Source organism: Triticum aestivum, chromosome 2D, assembly GCF_018294505.1.
Source record: "Triticum aestivum cultivar Chinese Spring chromosome 2D, IWGSC CS RefSeq v2.1, whole genome shotgun sequence".
Classification (NCBI taxonomy): Eukaryota; Viridiplantae; Streptophyta; class Magnoliopsida; order Poales; family Poaceae; genus Triticum; species Triticum aestivum.
Genome location: NC_057799.1, coordinates 650545922 through 650555508, shown reverse-complemented (window position 1 = coordinate 650555508; position 9587 = coordinate 650545922).

Sequence of the window (9587 nt, the reverse complement as noted above, 5' to 3'; positions counted from 1 at the left end):
CCGTCCGCTATTCCAAAGCCACCCAGACTTCTACTATTATTAGAAGTAAAGCTAGTTCATATAGTCAACTCAAAGCGTTGGTTCAAACAGGGAAGACAGTGGGAAAGCTGTAGCATGAATCTAGGACTTGGTTCTAAGAGGAAACGGGGGAAAGTAGTAATATCTGTCACTGTTTAAATAACCATATTTCGTATTTGCGCAAACAGGGATGTCTGTCTCCATATCGTTTCGGGATGTCTGTCTCTGTATCGTTTCTATCCGCGCAATCAGAAGCACACACCTCAGTTTTAGTACAACTACGCAAAATGAGATGGCTATCCCTCGTTGTCGTCGTCTAACCTCCCGTCTTCAAGGTATCCCTACATTGGTAGTAACTAAGGTAGAATGACCAACGCAATCTAAAAGAAGCTTATTCGTACGTTTTACTTCCTAATTGCAGTGCAGGGACGAGCGAAAACAACTGCATCCTAGTCTGGAATGCACTTTCTACTAGTTCATCCATGGACCGAGGACTAGCTGGCACGGCTGCACGGCGGTTTTTTGGACAGGTGCGCGGACAAGAGGCATTGTGGTCTGCTTATTTCTGCAAATAGCGGTGCTTAAATTTAGTGGAATGCACAAGAATTTCACCTGGTCAGTACACTGCATGGTTCAGTTCAGCATTCCAGCTGAGACCACAATTATAATTGGTTATTCTGGAATGAGAGAACCTAACCCTGGATGGTGGCAACAAGAAAAAACCAGAGTGAACTCCAGGAAATTTAAGCCTGCTGGGAGGCCCTTTGCTCAGAGAAGCCTTGCTTGTTTTTTCCTGATTTGTAAACCTTCTCACAACTTTGTCTTTTGCTATGAACTAGTATATGTTTGTTATGTTCTATGAATCATTGAGATGTATAAAATTGCTTAACTTATGCTTTTCAAGTTTTTTATGAAGACGAGTTTAATGTGAGTGTTCCACATGAGCGTTGGACTAGCGTGTGAACGTTTGGAATTTATTACATTGTGGCCTCAATTAACTGCATGAACCACTGTAACAAGATAAATAGTTGCTTATATGTCAGACAGCAGATTGTTGATTGTTAGCTGGTTGATAGCCTAGTGTTGAAGCGAGCTGAGCCAATGTGCCGTGTTTTGCACAACTGCTTACAAGTGGGGTAGCACCAACAGTGTTTACAAGTACTTATGTATACGTCGGCGCACGGTTCTCGAACGAGTGCTCTATTTCATCAAAACACACACTGCTCGTATGATAAACCGTGACAACTTATGTCTTACCATGCCATATTCATGAAAAACTAGTGATGACGCATCTGTTTCGGCAATAATTACGATGGTTCTCACATGATTCACAGGCACACAAAAGTAGCAGCAGTTCCCATAGACGGAATCAAACAGAGTACTAGCCCCAGAGGGGTCGATAACAGGCAAGGTTCGGATAATTAGACACAATCCAAACTACTATTAAACACTAGCTGGGGCAACTATTTCATGCCTCAATCTAATTTGGGCTGGACACAAGACGGACCTTGCCATGAACATCATCGAGGACGTCCCGCAGTAGCTTAATCCTGTGAACCTTCATGAAGACAACCTTGTGGCCTTGCCACTGATAAACTTGTTTGTGGAGGCATGCCATGTCATCTTCCTGCGTAAGCTTGACAATACCAGTATGACTCACAAACGAAGGAGTAGCTTTGAACTTCTTGTGCTTCAGTACACCCTGGACAACACACCTGACAACAGTGAGGCTGGAATACAACTCTTCATTGGTATAATCGCAAATGGCTTCCAGGATCCAACAGCCTAAGAACTCTGTTTTCCTAGTGCGTATATTCAGGTCGTCCGCCTCATAGCGAGTGACATGTACAACCACACAATCCTTGTCTGCATCAGGGCTCTAATTGAAACAGAAACAAGTTCTGAATTACTTTTCAGTACAAGAAACACAAGTTATTTAAACCACTATGTATAGCATGGCATCGAAGCTAATAAAATTTTGCATTATTAATCACCACATACTTCCTTTTCTAAAAAAAATCACCACATAATTAGATGAAAAACCACAATCGAGATCGGCAAAGAAGGAAATCACCTTGGGCAGCTCAGCGGGGGGGACACATCCTCGAAGGGGGAAAACTGCTCCTGCAGTGCTACAGGGGCTGTAACCTCAAACGGGGCGTTGACCATCTCAGTAGTGGCTGTGAGCGTATCTGGGGTCGGCTCGGTGGTTGCCTCCATCTTCTTGGAGCTCTCTGTCTCGTGGGGATCAGCCTCCCGCGTCTGCTCCAATATCGGCAGATCTTTGCCTGGTTCTCCTTGGTCCATCATGAAACTGACGAATACTAGGAGACCACTAAAAGGAAAACTCAATCGCAATGACAATGAAACAAAAAAGAGAGTGAGGATCGGTTACTGCTTTGCAAAAGTTCTTTTTTTTCTCTGAACGAAAATATACCAACATCACGGATCCGCTTACCTTCCCTTCGTTGGGAGAGAAGAACAGTGGCAGATGCGAGTGTTGCCTTTCTTGAAGACGGTGAGGGAGAAGGGGATTCAGCGAAGAGTGAAATGATGCTTGCTTCGTCCGTCAAACTTAGACTGCGGGGAGGTGGGGTTTTGTGATACGACGGCTCGTTACTGCCGCGCTACGACCGGGGTGACTCTCCGCCTGCATACTGCCTTCTAATTTGGTGGATGGCATTTGGGCCCGCGCGCTGCATGGCCCGCATGTAGGTGAACAAAAGTATAACGGCATTCAGTACAGGGAGACGTTTCAATGACCTAGGAGGAGCCAGAAGCGGTAGAGTGTCTCCACTGCACTAGTAGTAATTGTTTTTCTGGGTAGCTGTAGAGTGTCTCCACTGTACTAGTAGTAATTGTTTCTCTGGGCCCAAGACAAAACAGCCCATCCACGCTAGTAAATAGTAAAATCAATTCAAAAGCCCATATATTTACTGAATGAGAGGCGCTACCCACACCCAGCACACCGCGCCCCCCAAAAAAACATGGGTGCTCTTCTTCCTCCTCGCTCCCACCGACCTCATGTCAGCTCGCTCCACTCGTACCCCCAAATTCCTCACCTCACTCCTACAGAAAACCCCAGCTCCCCTTCTTCCTCACTCCTACAGAAAACCTTCAGCTCCCCTTCTTCTTCGCTCGCAATACAACTAGGCTCGTCATTCGTTACTCTGCTCAAATCCGTGAGCGCGACGCGACGCCCTCGAGGAAAATGGAGTCGGCTGACCCCAGCACCAAGAAGATGAGGCTCCCGCCAGCGGCGATGCCTGTTGTAGATCCCGCACCCGACAGCGCGGGGAGAAGCAGCGACCCCGGCCCCACCGGATCCCAGGAACCCATAGAATCTCGGGTGGACCGCATCAGCGATCTCCTGGACGCCGTCCTTGGGTAGATCATCTCGCTTCTCCCCACCAAGGATTGCTGCCGCACCCAAGTCCTCTCAATTCGGTGGCGCCCTCTATGGCGCGCCGTGCCCCTTAATCTCGACTGTCATCAGCTATCTCTCTTCAATGATTTTGAAATCCCTAGAGCCATCATCTCCTCCCACCAGGGCTCCGTTCAAAGCCTCTACATCCCGTCATGCTACCTGAGCAAGCATACCATGCCCTGCATGGTGGACGCCTGGCTGAAATCCCCTGAATTCACAGAACTACAGCTGCTTGAGTTCTACTATTCCCCTGGAAATCACATACCACATACCGAACGCCGTGAACTTGTGCCCTGAGCACCGATGTCCATCTCGCGGTTTTCCTCCTCTCCCCACACCGCCACCTTTGCTCTGTGCTACCTACCAGACAATCTAGTACTAAACCTTCGACTTCCATTTCTCAAGAAACTTTCACTTGTGCGGGTTCGTATATCGGAGGCCTCATTGCACAGCATCATCCACTCCAGTTGCCCTGCGCTGGAGTACTTGGTGCTTGTTTTCACAGTTAGAATCGGTTGTCTCCAAATAAAGTCGCCTAACCTTGTAAGAATTGGAATTTCTTTTGACGGAAGGCAGCTCATCATCCAAGATGCCCCTTCACTTCAAAGGTTGATCCTTTATTCTAGTTATTCACCGTTGCAAATAACCGTCCTCTCTGCGCCTAAACTGAGACCTTGGGTGTAATACATGATCTCTGTGCTCATTTCAATATGGTGTTTGGCTCCACAGTTCTTCAGGTACTTTATATTATCATCTACACTTGTAACCATAAGCTACATTTTAAATTTTTGCGCATAATTTATATATCATCTTGGAGTACACATTTTGTACTAATATTATGTTCTATGCTCAATGAAGAGTTTCTCCATGGATGGCCTATCAATGGTGTTGGATTCTGTCAAGATCTTATATATCCAAATTAATAGTTTTGATCTGAACAAGATTATTGGCATGCTGCAATGCTTTCCATGTCTGGAGAAGTTTGTATATAAAGGTGATAATTTCACGCATATTGGAAGCCCGCATATAGTGTACTAGAATTAACCGTTCAGCTGTTGCTCTTTCGACACTCTTCTTTTAGACCTTAACTGTTTTCAATCTTCATGTCTATTTAGGCAACAGGACGGGGTAAGAAAGTTATAACCAATCGGTGGATTCGTAAGCATCGGGATTTTCTCACTTCTCATGAGATTTGATTGAAGACAATAACGCTAGAACGATATGTAGCCAACCGTGCAAACACAAGATTTGTCACATTCTTCCTGCTGAATGCGAGGTTACTATTGTCCATCAGGCTTAAGTTTATCAGCAGCATAGTTTTGACGGATGGGTATGTCGAAGAGCAAAAAAAGGAGTTTCAGGTGGGCAAAAGAGCTTCTGAACGTGCCGGGCTTCTATTTACAACATATTGTGGTCATAATCCAGTAAATTTTACGACCCAGGATGTTCATTCTATGGACCTGACCGATCCATTTGACTGTGACTGCCGAAAACAGTGCTGGAGTTAGATGTTGTTGCCCTTTTCAATCTGGGTTTTTTTTGTAAACCTGATGAACAATTAACCCTCGTGCTTTTGTACAGTTTGTAAGCTGGAGTTAGATGTTCCTGCCCTTTTCAACTCGGCTGTGACTGTCATATTTGCATTCTGACATTTGGGACCCGCGAGGAAATAGCCTATCCAAGGTGGTGTCGACTTACTAGCCAGTAAACAAACGATTCTGCCTACCAGCCGTTGGATTGACATCCAACATCTGTTGTGTATCTTCTATCTCTTGTCTTCTTCTTCCTCCAGTCGCCCAAACCAAACCACCCCGTCGGCTCCGCCTGCTCCCGCCTCCCATGGCTGGCTGCGCCTCCGCCGCCCTACCGTACGTACCCTCCAACGTTGGCCAGTCCCTCCCTCTATTCCCCCACATGTCCTGTTATTCTCCGGCGACGTCAGCCCCAACACGCACCGGCGCCCGAACCAGTCAACCCTCGTACTCCCCTCCGCCTGCGACTGGACCGGCGCATCTTCAACGGCTCCTGTTTGGTCCGTCCGAGGCCTCGCCGTCGTCCTCCGCCTTGCGGCCTTGGTTCGCTCGCCATGCGCGGTGTGCCGCCCTCTTGCGTTGTCAACGTCGTCAACAACCGAGAGGAACAAGGAGATGACTGTACGTGGAGAGGATGACAGTAGGGACCCACCAGCGTCATGGCAGTACGCAAGCAAGTGCCTCTATAGTACAAGCCCAAAAATATGGTTCCTCCTAATGGTTGGACATCTGGGGCTCACGCCATTGTCAACGTAGTCAATAAACGAGAGAATTACACTACGAGCGGCTCACACCAGGGACCCAGCAAGTCGCGCAGTTTTTTTTTTTTGAGGAACAAGCAGTTGTTATTTATACTAGTTTTAGCGACGGATCAGGGTAACAACGGGGCTGTGCGGGGGCTGTGGCCCGTCTAGCCAGGGTTTTATTTATGTTTACCACATCATGAGCCTAGTTGTGTTGTAACCGTGGCCACAATATGGGGTGTAATGCTAACAAAAAGAAGATGGGCTCCAAAAAATTCTTAAGAATTAGCAAATGGGCTGTACATTATTAGAAATAATGGCTGATGGGCTGTATGCTATTTTCCACAGATTTGAGGCTGACTTGTGCACCTACTACAGGTTGACGCGTATGTTTTCATAGAAAAAAGGTTGACGCACACGCAACGCCCTGTCAACTTAGTCAACAGACGAGAGCAGTGACTGTTGGATGTCCATCCAACGGCTGTCGTGCTTCTTCAATCTCTGCTCTTCATGCTCCAGCCGCTCAAACAAGCGCCGGCGGGAGTGCCTGCTCCCTCCTCCCGCGGCCGGCTATGCTGCCGCGCAGGCCTCACGGCCCCACCGTACTCCCATCGCTAGCCTAGCCATCCCTCTACTCACCCACACATGCTGTTATTCTCCGGCGATGGTAGACGAACCAGTAAACCCTCGTACTCCTCCGTGTAGGAAACAACTGCTGAGTATTCCCTGGCTCCGTGTCATTCCCTTCCTAGGCCTCGCCGTCGTCCACCGCCCTGGTGCTCTCGGCGCGGCCTGGTCAACGTGGTCAATGAACGACATCCATCGGAAGTGGACTGTACGTGGAGAGGCTGACAGCTGGGTCCACGGCCGCACGCAAGGAAATGTCTCCTTATTACGCGCAAACTAATGATTCCTCCACCTGACAGCTAGGACCCACAGGAAGGGCCTCTGTATTTCGCGAAAAAAACGTTCCCCCCGTTGACAGGTCGGACCCACCAGCTATATCTTCGCACGCAAGGAACTGCCTCCTTATTACGCCCAAAAAAATGAATACCCCCCTGCTAGCTGGGACCCACCATATTGTTGGGCTGACTTGTGGGCCTACTAAGTTGACGGGGACGAAGGGCTTTGTCAACTTAGTCAATACTCCAGTGACCGTATGATGTCCATCCAACGGTCATAGTGCTTCTTCAACCTTTGGTCTTCTTGCTCCAGCCGCCCAAAGCAGCGCCGGTCGTGCCGCCTGCTCCTGCTCCCATGGCCGGCTGTGCTACCGCCTACTCCTGCCTCCTGTGGCCCGGCTCCGTGTCGTCCCCTTCCTAGGCCTTGCCCTCGTCCACCGCCGTGGTGCTCTAGGCGCGGCGTGGTCAATGTGGTCAACGACCGACTTCCATCGAAAGCGTACTGTACGTGGAGAGGCTGACAGCTGGGTCCACGGTAGCCGCAAAGAAGTGCCTCCTTATTACGCGCAAAATAATTATTCCTCCACCTGACAGCAGGGACCCACCGGACGGGCCACCAGTATTTTGCGAAAAAAATCGTTTCCCCCTGACTGCTGGGACCCACCGGACGGGCCACCGTATTTCGCTAAAAAAATGTTCCCCCCGCTGTCAGCTCGGACCCACTGGAAGTGCCTCCTTATTACGCACAAAAAAATGAATACTCCCCCGGCTAGCTGGGACCCACCTTGGTGGGAGGCTGACTTGTTGGCCTACTAAGTTGACGGGGATGAAGGGCTTTGTCAACTTAGTCAATATGAACGAGTCTAGCTCCAGTGACCGTACGATGTCCATCCAACGGCCGTAGTGCTTCTTCAACCTCTGGTCTTCTTGCTCCAGCCGCCCAAAGCAGCGCCTGTCGTGCTGCATGCTCCTGCCTCCCGTGGCCGGCGGTGTTGCCGCAGAGGCCTCACCGCCCCCTACTATTCCCACCGCTGGCCAGGCCCTGCGGCGACGGCAGCTTCAAACCACACCCGAACCAGTGAACCCTCGTACTCCTCTCCGCGCGGGCTTCCACTGCCGTGTCTTCCTCGGCTCCGCGTCGTCCCCTTCCTAGGCCTCGCCGTCGTCCACCGCCGTGGTGCTCTCCGCGCGGCGTGGTCAACGTGGTCAAGGAACGACTTCCATCGGAAGAGTACTGTACGTGGAGAGGCTGACAGCTGGGTCCACGGCCACAGCCCAGTTTTTTTGTGATTTGCCAAGTCGCTTTGTCAGGCCTGTTGGGCTGCAAATCTTTCAAGACGAGGAGAGCTTCCATTCGGCTGGCCGAGAAAATGACCCATCAGTAATGAGAAATGGGCTGTACATTTTTAAAACACATCAAACCGGCAATTAGTTTCAAATATCTTTTTTTTCAGTTCAATATTTTAAATTACATTAATTTTTATGCATGGAGAATTTGTTGAATTTTATATTGATATACATTTATTTTTAAAATCAGTTTGAATGTGAGTCGAAATTTCGGGATTAAAAACAGTCCGGACTGCACCGAAATATGCAAAATTTCGTATAATTTTTTAACCGTGGCCACAATATGGGCTGTAATGCTAACAAAAAGAATATGGGCTCCAAAAAAAACCTTAAGAATTAGCAAATGGGATGTAAATTATTAGAAATAATGGCAGATGGGCTGTATGCTGTTTTTCAGATTTGAGTCTTTCCTAAAAAAAGGTTGACGCACAAGCAGTGACTGTTGGATGTCCATCCAACGGCCGTCGTGCTTCTTGAATCTCTGCTCTTCCTGCTCCAGCCGCTCAAACAAGCACCGGCGGGACTGCCTGCTCCCTGCTCCCCGCGGCCGGCTGTGCTGCCGCGCAGGCCTCACCGCCCCACCGTACTCCCATCGCTGGCCTAGCCATCCCTCTACTCACCCACACCTGCTGTTATTCTCCGGCGACGGCAGACGAACCAGTAAACCCTCGTACAGTCGTACTCCCCTCCGCGTGGGAAACAACTGCCGAGTCTTCCTTGCCTCCGTGTCGTCCCCTTCCTAGGCCTCGCCGTCGTCCACCGCCGTGGTGCTCTCGGCGTGGCGTGGTCAATTGGTCAACGACCGACTTCCATCGGAAGAGTACTGTGCGTGGAGACGCTGACAGCAGGGTCCATGGCCGCAGCAAGGAAGTGCCTCCTTATTACGCGCAAAATAATTATTCCTCCACCTGACAGCGGGGACCCACCGGACGGGCCACCGTATTTCATGAAAAGAACGTTTCAACCCTGACTGCTGGGACCCACCAGTGACACCTTCGCACGCAAGGAAGTGCGTCCGGGCAAAAAAAATGATTCGCCCCCCTAACTGCTGGGACCCACCAGCTACATCTTCGCACGCAAGGAAGTGCATCCGGGCAAAAAAAAACGATTCACCCCCCTGACTGCTGGGACCCACCAGCTACATCTTCGCAGGCAAGGAAGTTCCTGACAGTCGCGACCCACCTGGTCGAAGCGTACGTAGCGTTGTCATTCTGGTCACGAACGTGTACGTACATACTGGTCGATGTAGAGGCGCGCACGTGTCGTAGTAGAGGCGCGCACGTGTCGTAGTAGAGGCGCGCACGTAGCATGTACACGTACGTACAGCGGCGAGGGTGCAAGAAAGAAAATACGGCCACGTACGTACATACGGGCAGGGTCTCGAACGCCTACTCGCGCATACATACAAGGCTGGGTCGGAACGGAGAAACAGCGTCGTCGTCGTGTTCATGGGGAGCCAACCGGCTGGGTCGGAACGGGAATGCGTGGCCGTGTTCATCGGGAGGGCTTGGACGGAACAGGCGATGGAAACGAGGCCTGACGTACCGCACAATGGAGGAAACGGACCTTCTACGTTCAGAACGGGGTCCTGTTGATCGGGAGGGGTGTGGCGTACCGC